The 13,111-nt window shown below is 35.5% G+C and overlaps 1 protein-coding gene across 1 annotated transcript in view; it reads right to left on the reverse strand.

The window, feature by feature from the left end:
- LOC123700550 (rabphilin-3A) overlaps positions 1–13,111 on the reverse strand; it is a 50,083-nt gene that overhangs the window by 3,899 nt on the left and 33,073 nt on the right. The gene's annotated exons all lie outside the window — the stretch shown is intronic.

The following is a 13,111-nucleotide window of genomic DNA, read 5'->3' on the forward strand; positions in this document are numbered from 1 at the left end:
TTCTTCTGACTAAGAACAATAAAGTGGGTATAATTATTATCACCAACCACCTTCCCATATGTACATACATATATGTATAGAAAATGATCCAGAAAGTGTAATTATTTTAATACATTTTACATAATATAGCGTATCTTTTTGTTTTTTATTTGTTAAATTATTTAGGAGAGTATAAAACCGCTTCAAGTTACAAAAGGAAAATAAAACAAAGATAAACATTAAACAAGCTGCTGAGCTTGCGCTTAGTTTATATATCCGCACGTGGAGGGCGTTCTAACCGCAGAACATATTATAAAGACTAACTATGGTTATAATAATGTAGTTGAACCATCATATCATGACAATAAAATCCATAAATTATTTCTGAGCTGCAAAAATGTGAAATACTAAATAGGGAATAGGTATACATACTTATTATACATTTTAAATATCTTAACATACATTATTAAACGATTCTTATTTAAATATTTTTCCAATATATCTGAAATAGGACGTTTTGTATTCGTCATAGTATCCCCACAATATAACATCTTATTTGCAATCTGAACAAAGCCCTCAATTCAATGTCACGCTGTAAAGGAGACGTTTCCGAGAATAAGAATGTAAATATACTTTAGTTATTGAAGGTATGAGGGTTTTATCGGCCCTTTGAAGTTGTATGAAGTTTAAAAATATATTTTAGTACTAGCGGTCCGCCCAGGCTTCGCTCGTAGTACATTTATTTATTTATTTATTTATTGACACAGAATCATTCTTTGTACTTACAGTAATAATACCAAAGCATACATAGAATTTATAAACAATATGTTAACAAAAATACAAACAAAATGGAGTTACATTCAATGTGCATCCAAGTACCTGATACAGAGGTCTAGGACAGTATTTATACTACTAGCAAAAATGTCAATTGTGGCATCGGAGGCCAGATGAAGGGCCGAGTGTGTCGGAGCGGTGCCGGCCGCCTGCGTCCGCACACAGGCCTCCGCGAACAGCGGCCGGCGGCGCAGCGACACGCCGGGAGGCGGCGCCCACAACCCGCACATAGTGTGCGTTACCCAGGCAAAATGTTTTGCTTTAGAGAGATGAGACTTAAACAAATAATTAGTGTATCATGAGGAGCAATTTGTTTACTAATAGCAAAATTTGTTTGAATTGTAGTTTTTAAGTTATTTAAGAAAAACAAATTTTGCTGGAGTAACGTTTGAAACGTTACCCAGGCAAAATCGTCTTTCAAAAATTAGTTTCAGCACGGAACCAAATACATGAATAGATAGCTTTTGTTGCGTAGTAAATGTTTATAAATAGCAAAATTTGTGTGTGGTATAGTTCTTTAGTTATTTAAGATTTTGCTGCGGTAACGTTTTGGGATTTCCCAGATCTCGAAAACGGCTCAACGCAGAAGTTTGAAAAAAATACCAATAAAAGACCTTAATTTGTTTAAATTTGTTTAATCATTAGTTTTTGATTTGGTTGACGTAAACCAATGTAATTAAATGGTTTCAAAAATCAGAAGAAGCGGGTTTACATGTAAACCAATACACTTATAACCAAATAAACAGCTGTAAAAAATACCCGTGGTTCGACGCTTGTTTACAGCAGACATTTTAGATTTCATACTTTACACGTTAAGAAGATAAAAACAAATTTGATTTATTTTAGACTGGTCGTACTTTAGCGATCGAATACGCAGTTCCCATAACATTAAGAAACATGGCATACTTTAAACAAATTAAAATGATTCATGAAAATTCTTTCCTGTTAATTTCAGCCTTGAATTACGGCTCTAATGAAAGTTATCTCAAAAACAAGAATATGTCAGCAATTCTCTAATAAGCCGACCAAATTGAAAAGGTCACGTAAAAGCGACTGCACCGTACGTACGGGTAATCTTCGCAAATTAGCAGCTTGGTAACCGATGTTTTGTACAGTTAAGCAGAAAAACGTTATTCGTGAAGCCGATTTTTTAATATTTTTTAAGTGCAGTACCATATTACACAATTTTTACTAGTTAATAAAAGTGTAATATCATAGTGTATAATTTATAGTGTGATTTAAAACAATACAAACATATATACATGTAGCTATATTTTTAGTACTTAATTTGTTGTTTCTGTTAAACCAAATGTTTTATTTTGATACCACAACGCAAAGCCACGCTAAAAACGTTTTAACGTTCTTGATGCTAGTCAGAGCAGCGCGCATCGCTGTGTGCAATGCAACGCAACAGCTATATGCCTTGTCTTACTTACTCTTTAGCTGTGAGCAAAAATGTTGATGCTAAGGCAAAGCAATACATATAATTTGTATGAGACTGATTTTTTAAATAAAAATAATGAATCTTAACCATTTTATTATTTTAACTAACCTGACCAGAAAACTTTTGTATTCAACTGTACTAACAAAACATCTATATTATCCTGTTCATTTCAGATGGTTGCGCTTATGTATGGTGCGGTCGCTTTTATGTGACCTTTTCAATTTGGTCGGCTCATTAGAGAATTGCTGACATAATCTTGTTTTTGAGATAACTTTCATTAGAGCCGTAATTCAAAGCTGCAATTAACAGGAAGGAATTTTCAGGAATCATTTTAATTTGTTTAAAGTATGCCATGTTTCTTAATGTTATGGGAACTGCGTATTTGATCGCTAAAGTACGACCAGTCTAAAATAAATCAAATTTGTTTTTATCTTCTTAATGTGTAAAGTATGAAATCTAATATTTCTGATGTAAACAAGCGTCGAACCACGGGTATTTTTTACAGCTGTTTATTTGGTTATAAGTGTATTGGTTTACATGTAAACCCGCTTCTTCTGATTTTTGAAACCATTTAATTACATTGGTTTACGTCAACCAAATCAAAAACTAATGATTAAACAAATTTAAACAAATTGAGGTCTTTTATTGGTATTTTTTTCAAACTTCTGCGTTGAGCCGTTTTCGAGATCTGGGAAATCCCAAAACGTTACCGCAGCAAAATCTTAAATAACTAAAGAACTATACCACACACAAATTTTGCTATTTATAAACATTTACTACGCAACAAAAGCTATCTATTCATGTATTTGGTTCCGTGCTGAAACTAATTTTTGAAAGACGATTTTGCCTGGGTAACGTTTCAAACGTTACTCCAGCAAAATTTGTTTTTCTTAAATAACTTAAAAACTACAATTCAAACAAATTTTGCTATTAGTAAACAAATTGCTCCTCATGATACACTAATTATTTGTTTAAGTCTCATCTCTCTAAAGCAAAACATTTTGCCTGGGTAACGCACACCCGCACATACCCAAAGCGACAGGATTGTCGACGCGATTATTTAATAATAAGTAAGTAATAGTGAATTATGAGAGCAAGTTTTCGTCTCAATTCAAGTGTATTTAAGCCAACCATGCCTATTACAAAAAGAGATGGATACATGTAAGGATAATATCCGTAAAGTTTTAAATACAAATAACGAGCAAACTTTCTTTGAACCCTCTCGAGCAGTAGTGTGTATTTCTTTTCGTGAGGGCTCCATATTATTGCGTTGTATTCCAATATACTGCGTACGTAGGCCGAGTACAATACGACGACAGTTTTTCTATCCTGAAACCTCGCCGATTGCCGTACGATAAAGCCGAGGGATTTGTACGCTTTTTGACACAGAGCCTCAATATGTTCATTAAACGTTAAAGTTTTATCAAAAAGTATTCCTAAATCGCGGATGTGGTCGACTCTGCGCAGCGTTGTGCCTTCTAAGCTGTAGGGGAAGGAGGCCTAAAGTGGGCACAGAGCCTAAAGCGGGCACTCAGTATAGTATCGGAATTTTAAATAATGGCGCGCGCGCGACGTGTGAGCACGATCCCCACACCCCTAGCCCACCTCGCGGCAGTCGTTCGATTCGCTTGCGAGCACGCATTTACAAGCTGCAACAAATAAATGTTTTTCGATGATTTTTGAAAAATATTGCGAGGTATGTAATATGTGTTCTTTTTATTTTGGTCTTTACAATCCTTTAACCAAAATTTGTTAGTTATTAAGTGGCTATCTGGCCGTATTTTGGTTCCATAAAAATCCACATGTCTAAAAATCTTGAGGCTAGAATTTCGTCTGAACCTTTCAAATGTCGAAAAAGGCAAAGCGGGCAGGGTAAAGCGGGCACGCGCCCGCTTTGCCCCGTCCGCTAAAATGTTACATTCTTTTGTTAATTTTTTGCTTTAGAATTTGCTTTTTCCTTTCAGATGGTTAGTAAATATAAGCGTAAAACTTCACAAGCCTCATGGCAATGCTCAACTATGCAGCAAGCAATGCGAGAAGTGCAAGAGTTAGGAAAACCTGTCAAAAAAGTAGCAACTAAATATGGGATTCCAAGAACGACATTGCAAAGACATCTTTAATCGGGTTCGTGTAATGAGCTAATTGTTAGGTTTACTACTGTCTTTTCTACGGAACAAGGTATGGAGCTTTTGGAATACGTATGGACTCTTTATTTTACGGGCTGTCTAAACAAGAATTTATGGAACTTGTATACCTACCTATTAAACACTTGACCGTAATTTGAAGCTTACTTATTGAGAAGGTACCTAGCTTTTTCCGCCTATTTTCCCTCTCTTTCTCGTTGTATATATGCTATCTCTCTCGCACACGGCACACCTCCCACCAGGTGGCGCGGCCGGCGCACGATAATGTGCAGGCGCTAGATCTTTTTCATTGGCGTCTAGCTTCCGCCGCGAGAAGGTTGTCTACAAGACTACAACCTTGGTGCTATTAAGTATTAAGTATTGCATATTGCAAGTGCTAAAAGTGTGAAAAAGTGTATCCCGTCGGATCGGTACAGTGAGTTATTTTTACATCTATTGTAATGACATTTTACTTAAAAATGAGCAAAAATCTTTTAAATCGACGGTATATCCGTTGGACTTTATTTAAAATGCTGAGGTCTTTTAGTGAATCCTTCAGCAATAGTTTATTTTTCAATATGCTTTAAATACTTAATAGCATGTTAGATATTTAAAATTAACGATACAACCGTTACATTTTACGTGAAATAGTAACTTTTCTTTTGAAATATTTTATAAGTAATGCAATATATCGCACGCTGAGAATGAAAGTGACCTAAAACGAAATTCTTGTTTTTTGGGAATCATCAAAAAAGTGTTCGTAATTTACAGAACTATTTACAAATCATGTCATAATTTGTTCGCATGCAAAGTTATATAGGATATTAAAGTCTGATATCATTTTAGAGGATATTGTCCAAACATACAACCCATAAAAAATAAATAAAATTAAATTTAAATATTTTTTATCTTTTTTTAAAAATTACCATTAGATATTGCGTCACTTTAGTACTGAAAACTTGTAAATCGTCTTTGACTAGTTTGGGAATGAGTCACTTTAGTATTTTTTTACTATGCATGCATTTGGACGTAACCTGAATTATGTCAACTTAGTATTAAAATATTAATGAGAAGTAGTCTAATGAAACCAAATGTTAACTAAGAAATTATATTTATTGTTTGTTTCAAGACTTATTTTTACTATTTACTTAATACGTATGGGGCAAAAAACTCTAATATTGGTATTATTAGTTTAGTTTTTTTGTTTTTTTTTTGTTTAATTTAATTGAAGTACTAAGTCAAATTCTTCTAACAGCTGCGAGTGAAGATCTAGGTAATGAGATACGATGCAGCAACAAGTGGTTTTACGACGAATGCCAAAAGGTTACTAACGAAAAGAATGAAGCATACCTATCGTTACAGCAGACCTACACTTGCAGACGAGAGAGAGCATAAAGCGCGACGAAGGAAAAAAAATAACTACATAAGAGAAAGAAGAAGAAATGTTTTGATGTCAACCAGCTTGAAGAGATTGCAAAAAGTTACTCAAGGAAGGACTCGAGAAACTTAGCTCTATCCAAACTAATAGAGGTAGGAAAGATTTCAAACCTAGAACCTCAGCTTGTAAAAGTAAAGATGGCGAGCTACTAAATATGTAGTAAGAACGATATTATTAAAAGATGGAATTAGTACTTCCAAGAACTGCTAAATAGCACAGAAACTGCTGAAACATCATCTTCCATACAAAATTATACTAACATCCCAGATATCTCTCTGCCTACAAATAGACCAAGTTAAATTGGCCATTAGGAAACTCAAAAATCATAAGCCACCAGGAACTGATAACATCTCTGTGGAATTGCTAAAATATGCTGAAACTTGCTTTAAGGAGAAATTTTACGAGCTGATAGTCCAGGTGTAGAAGTCTGAAACGACGCCCTGTTAAGTTATGGGTTTTAATGATAACAACGATTATGTAGCACAATTTTCTTTATTCTTTCTAAAAGGACATTGCTTTACACATTGCATAGGTACAAGAACCATCAGACTAAGTACAGGGTTGCCACAGTGACATAAGAAAAATTAAAGTTAAATTTTTCTAATATAATCTAATACGCCCGATGAGAGGAACACCGCTGTAATATAGGGTATATACAGCGGCGTGTACTGCACAAGAAAGGTGACATATTTGATTGCAGAATTATCACGGTTTATCTCTTTTAAACACGGCATATAAAATCTTCGCTTATGTCCTTTTCAATAGAATATCTCCATACACAGAAGACAAACTAGGCGACTAACAGCGCGCTTGGGGCCCTAACCGGTCGACTACTGATCAGATTTTCGCCTTGCGACAGATTCTTGAAAAAAACACTTGTGTTCAATGTCATATTATTTTCGTGGATTTCAAGGCTGCATACAACAATGTTCACCGAAATTTCCTGTACCAAGCGTTGACTGAGATCGGCATTCCACCACAATTGGTGTTACTTACAGCAATGATGTTAAAAAAAATAACAAAGCGTCGTTCGGATCCATTCAGTATCTCGGAACCTTTTAGGGCAATGGAAGGCCTTAGGCAGGGTGATGCGCTCTCCAGCCTTCTGATTAACATAGCCTTAGAAAAATTCATCCAAGATTCCATTCTATTTTTCGAATAGATACAAATACTGGGATACGCGGATGACATAGACCTGGATCGCGAGGACGCTACCAGCAGTGATCCTCTACTGCTGTTAACGCATATATTGCTATAGAACGAACTGCCCAAAAGCCCGGTCTACAAGTCAACACTGCCAAAACAGAATACCTGAAAGCTACTTACGAAACTTGGTAGGATATTGTCATCGGCGACAAGGCATTCGTGGCTGTACGTGACTTTGTGTACCTGGCATAATTAATAACAAACCAGAACGAAATATCTGCAGAAATATGTAAACGAATTGTGGCTGCTTCGGCCTTCTAAGATATTTTCGTTCGAAACTGATATCCCGAAACATAAAGGTTCTGCTATAAAAGACCCTACTAAGAACATACGGGTCCGAAAGTTGGGTCCTGAGCAAAAAAATGAGGATTGCCTGCTGGTGTTCGAGCGAAAAATCCTTAGACGGATTTTCGGTGCTGTGCTGGAAAATAGACATTGGAGAACGCGGTATAACCATGAGCTTTATGAAATGTACCAGGAGCCGAATGTCATAAAGACCATAAAACTAAGCCGTTTACGCTGGGCCGGACACGAGGCACGTATGGACGACAACAAGGCACCTCTGCGTCTTCTCTATGGAAAACCAGATGGGCCGAAACTCCGATGGTTGGATGGGATCGAACGATTGGTGTGAAAAGCTGGAGAACTCGTACAAAGGACCGAGAGATCTGGAAGAAAATACTGGACCAGGCCAAGGCCCACTAGCAGCTGTAGAGCCTCAGATGATGATGATCACTCAGCGAGGAAACTCTTGTATTTCATGATAACTTTTTGGGTATGAATTTTTCGTTTTCTTTTTCATTTTCTTGAACCATTTGTAATATAAAATCATCTTTAATCTCTTCATATAATAAACATAAATATTTATAAATAAATAAACAAATTATTAATGAAACAACGACATAAACTTTAATACGCCATAAAATTAACTTATCAAAATATTATTAAAACGGCCTAATTATACATAATACACTTACACAAAGAAAGCATTTAATAAAGTACAGGCATAACGTGAAATATGTCGTTACCTTTAGAATAGTTGATAATACAAAAATGACATAATATGATTTAAGTCACAATTCAAAAACTGCATTTTAGTAAGAAGGTGACCTAATACGAAAAACGGTCTTTTTAAGATTAGAACATTGACAAAATATTTACTTACCTTTCGGTAAAAAAACGCCGCAATCAGGATTGAATCACTTTAAAACTAAGAAATGTAAGCACTGTGCCGACATAATACTAAAACGGTCACTATTTTAGCGGAGGGACGTATAAAATACGCAAATTATAAAGAGACGCAACATACGTGTTTTTCTCTTTCTAGGTGACATAGGATAGTTTTTGATTTATTAAATGATAGAATACCTTATTTTGAGTCATTTTATGAGTATAACTCATTTTTGCAAAATTTTGAATTAGGTCACTTTCGTTCTCAGCGTGCGATATACTAATGAATATTTGAATTTCTAATACTGTGAGTAAAGCAGATTTTAACGGATTTACCGTTCGGCTTTACTCGTATCGTTAATATTACTTTTGTGATTATTTGATATTGACTAAATATATCAAATACCCTCTCTTTTATATAGATATTTTTATTTTATTTCATTTTTAATGTGTTTTTATTACAAGGTTACAAGTGAATATTAATAGTATGTATGGATAAATCCAAGGCTAATCCTATGAGCCAACTCAAAGCTTAACAGGCATGCAATCCATTGCTACGACTTTATTACATTGTCGTTATCACTAGGAACGGTTCGGAGTATAGTTTATAACTAAAAATTATCGAACGAGATGAGTCAGCTCAAAGAACAAATTATATAGGTATTACCTATAACAGGAACAAATTATTGATGTTAGCGTAATTGCACGAATCACAACGTGTCCGAACATGTCGAGATATGTTATAAATCGTCCGGGAGTTAGCCGCTCATCTGAATAATGATGGAATACGCACAATGCACATGTTCAGTAGGTACCATGAACGTACCACACATTCAAAAGTATCCGTAGTCTATACGTGTCCTTTTATGAGTATTAATCTGATCCGTATATAAGCGAAAATAGACATAGGTATTACACACAGCAATTTTGGTTTGAAAATTACTTTTATTTATATTACGTTTCCTATGTTTCAAATGATGCAACTTTTTGGTTAAAACGAGTAAGTGCCAAAATTTTACATTTAAATTTTCTAGTTTGGAAAGAGACGTTATCGTATAGTTATCGAGATACCTTAATTAGAAATTAAATTTAGAGACATTTCAAAGGATTTACTATTCACATATTCTAACGTTTTAGAATAATATTATAAACTTGTACACCTTGACAAAAAGTAAAAAATTGCGGGTGAGCGGAGATTATTTTGTGCAATAAAACTGTCCTACGATGGTATGGCCACGTATGGCTGCGTTCGTAAGGAATGTTAACGGATATAAAGCAACTGAATGTGACATCGATTGTATGAACTAAATTAAATATGAATCGAAGTTCATTTTAAAATTTTGTGTAAATGATTTGAATTTTGACTTTATTAAATAGTTAAAGCCTTCTTTTTATATATACATAACAATTAATTACCATTGTCAAATCAATTCTTATTTCATCCTGGACAGCTGTTGCTAGCATTGGAAAATAAGTTAAAGTACCTTGTTACTATATTATTATTTTAAATGATTATTAACTTCTAATTTTATATTAGCACCTTAAATCTTGCTCGAAGCAGATTACATAAATGTGGCCGCTAGGTTTAACCGCTACTCCTCGCAGGTTAGGTTCGTTAGCCAGGTTAAACCCACCCTCGCAGGGTGACTATTAAGTATTTTTGGGAAGGCCCTACTTATTTCAAATTACAAACATCCCTCGCGCAGCTGTCGCTCGCAGGGAAATAGGTGCAAATATATCAGCCCTCGCGGGGCTTTGATTACAACCGCCCTCAAGGAGAAATGGTGGAAATATATATCAGCCCTCGCGGGGCTTTGATTACGACCGTCCCTCACGGGGAAATGGTGCAAATATATATCGGCCCTCGCGGGGCTTTGATTGCGGTTGGTGCAAATATACAAAGGATTGATCATTAAAATGATCATAGATATTTGCTTTCGTCAACGAGGACCCACGAAAATGTTAGAGATGACAGTAACGGATCTTCACTCTTCTAAGGTAGGTAGAAAAAGGTTTTGAAATCTAATTCACAGTGGGCCATCTATACAATATAAGTATAGTAATATAACCTAATAAATACAATAAAATAGGTAAGAGACGTTAAATAATGGACGCATGAAATGAATACTTTGTATCGTAAAAGGTTAGCTTACGCTTATTTAATCAGGAAACCACCATTGGTTTATCAATTATGGAAATTGCGACTTGAACAAATTGTATTTACCAATGCAGAGCCTCACAATGCAGAGAATCACAACAAAGGGAGGCGAGTCGGATCAAATATCATCTCGCAGATGATTTGTGGCGGTGGTTTCCAGGATTGTCACCAAGCCTTGTGTCAATGGTATATTTGTTATCGTAATTCCATGGCACTAGCCGACCAATTTTCACATAAAATCACCTGAAGAGATTTTTTAATCGCAAAGCGATTGAATGTAACAAATTACGATTGGTTATGTATAGTTGACCTCTCATAGGCCTACTTTAGTTGCCCGATCTTGTAGGCAATTTATTCGACTCGTTTATCAACCCGTTTGGCCTCATTATGGCACCCATGAGTTTTTCTTCAGGGCTCAAACAATAAATCGCTGAGGGATTAGGATAATCATTTGCTTAGACAAGTTTCTTGTCATCCCACCAGGATTATTATATTATATAATAAACTTATATGCAACTATTAACGTAAAACGTTTAAGGACTCAACGAGTGCTGTGAATTCTGACTATTGAGTTACTTAGGATAGAGTATAATTAATAACGGAAGGTCAATCCTTCCAAACAAAAGCCTCGTATTATTAGATATTACTTGGAACCCCTACCCTTCACGAGAAAGCTCTGCCAGATGACTTCACATTTCTTTGATTTGAAGGGGGGGGGGGGGGCAATAAATGCAATGCAATACAGACTATACGGCTTTTGAAACATTATAAATATACCAGATAAGCGAACTAAACCTTTCTGGTTTAGTTCTTGCTATATCGATATCCGTGCCTGCTTCTCGTGGTTGCGGTTGAATTAAGTTTATCAATGGTCATAAATGCAATTCTATACAGATGATATACTGCATTTTAAACATGACAAAGTCTAGTAAGCCAACTAAACTTTGCTAGTTTAGTTCTTACTATATCACTGTCCATGGCTGCCTCTCGTGGTGGTTACAGATGACTAAAGTAACGTCCTGTCTTCGCATCCACAACCAACTGTCCTTTCATAATCTTAAAACAGATTCATTCGACATAGATCCCCACGAGTTCAGTTCTTCATTTATGCACTCGAAAAACTGTGGACAACCCACGAGCAGTGCCTCCATTGGTAGCAGTTACAATCAAGGGGTAACTAAGGTAAGCTAGCCATATTAGGGATGTTGGAACAACCGACCATATTCAGGGCAACTTTCTTTGTCCAGTTTAACGTTTAGGCAGTCGTAGCATTCCTACGGAACAAAAATGGGATCAGATCTGCACCCTTAATGCAGTTAATCGAAAGGAGATACCTTCAGACGACGATAGTATTCAGAACGCACCATATTCCTGAACATAATAATGCATATTAATCTGTTGCCATTGTCCTGCAGCAGAATTCCTTAGCGATAATTTGTTCTCGTTAGAGCGAGCGAGGGTTGTAACGATAATATGAGAAATCCTAGTCAGTTCGAGGCCTGAACGACGTGTAAGAGTACTGCTATTTCAGTAGTAGTAGCACCGAGAAGGGCGAAGGTATTCTGGAAAGCAGAACTGAAGGCCCGGTCAGCAGCACCATTCACCTAATAGACAGTGTTTAGTGCTGCACCACTAGAATCTGACTCTGAAGGTATACAGAAATGTATACATTTTCCAAATATCAAATGTTATAGTCGGAAGAAAAATCCTATTTGCCTCCGTCTACCCAAAAGACATACGGAGTAGCTAGTAGAAGTTGGTTGAATTAGAATAAGTATAATTAAAAACCTTTGTTACTTACTGGATAAATTTGGCTCATTTCCTATCTGACGTTCATATAGCTGTTGATGGCCTAGATGTTATGCACAAACACTTTCATTATAAATAAGTCACGTTATGTAGTCCCGAGACTTTTGGTATATAAGTTCTGATGTAAACCATAACTATACCTTAAAATTAATTTGATTAAAACTTAACGTACTTAGCTGTAGTAATTGCAGGTTTGGGACACAGATAAGCTCTTATCATTTTAGTCTCTAACTTCTTGAGTTCATTATATGTTTCCAGTACAGAGTTTAAAACCTATCAGTTTTAAATAAATAATTCATGCATTGCACTGAAAGTACCAGCCATGTTTATATTATGATCGGTGGCGTTGGCTCTAAACATTAATAGACACCGCACGCTTTGGTTGGATGTTACATATTATCTGTATTATAATTTAAACCGCTTACCTGGTTTATTTTATTACCTTATCCAAGGGATGACCTTTTAATTTATTTGACCCTAAAAGTAAAGACCAAGGTCTCTACTTGTCCGCTAGTAGCAGGTTGGGTTAGAACTGTGTGAGTTGAGACAGCTGGTAAATCTATGTTATGAGGATTCAATGGTGCTTCTACAGAAGTCTAATTGAATAAATAAAGGTTTGAGTTTGAGGTATTCTTGCCTCGTCGGTGATGAGCTGTTGCTTAATTTTGTAAGTAACATCTAAATGCGTAATTAAAAGTCGTTACTTGCTCTTTCGCAGATTTACGCTAAAGATAGTGGAAATTGTAGTAACTTTAACTTTTCAAGCGCAAAAGGTTAACTAAGGTACGCTTGAACCAATCTCATAAGTTCTAATACTTTTAATCATTATGATTTACTTTTTGGTTCTTATTTGATTAACTTTTTATTGTTAATATAAATAATATAAAAAATTTAAAAATTTGTGTGATTTATTGGTATACTATCTGCACACCTTACTCTTTCAAATAAAG

Source organism: Colias croceus, chromosome 19, assembly GCF_905220415.1.
Source record: "Colias croceus chromosome 19, ilColCroc2.1".
Taxonomy (NCBI): domain Eukaryota; kingdom Metazoa; phylum Arthropoda; class Insecta; order Lepidoptera; family Pieridae; genus Colias; species Colias croceus.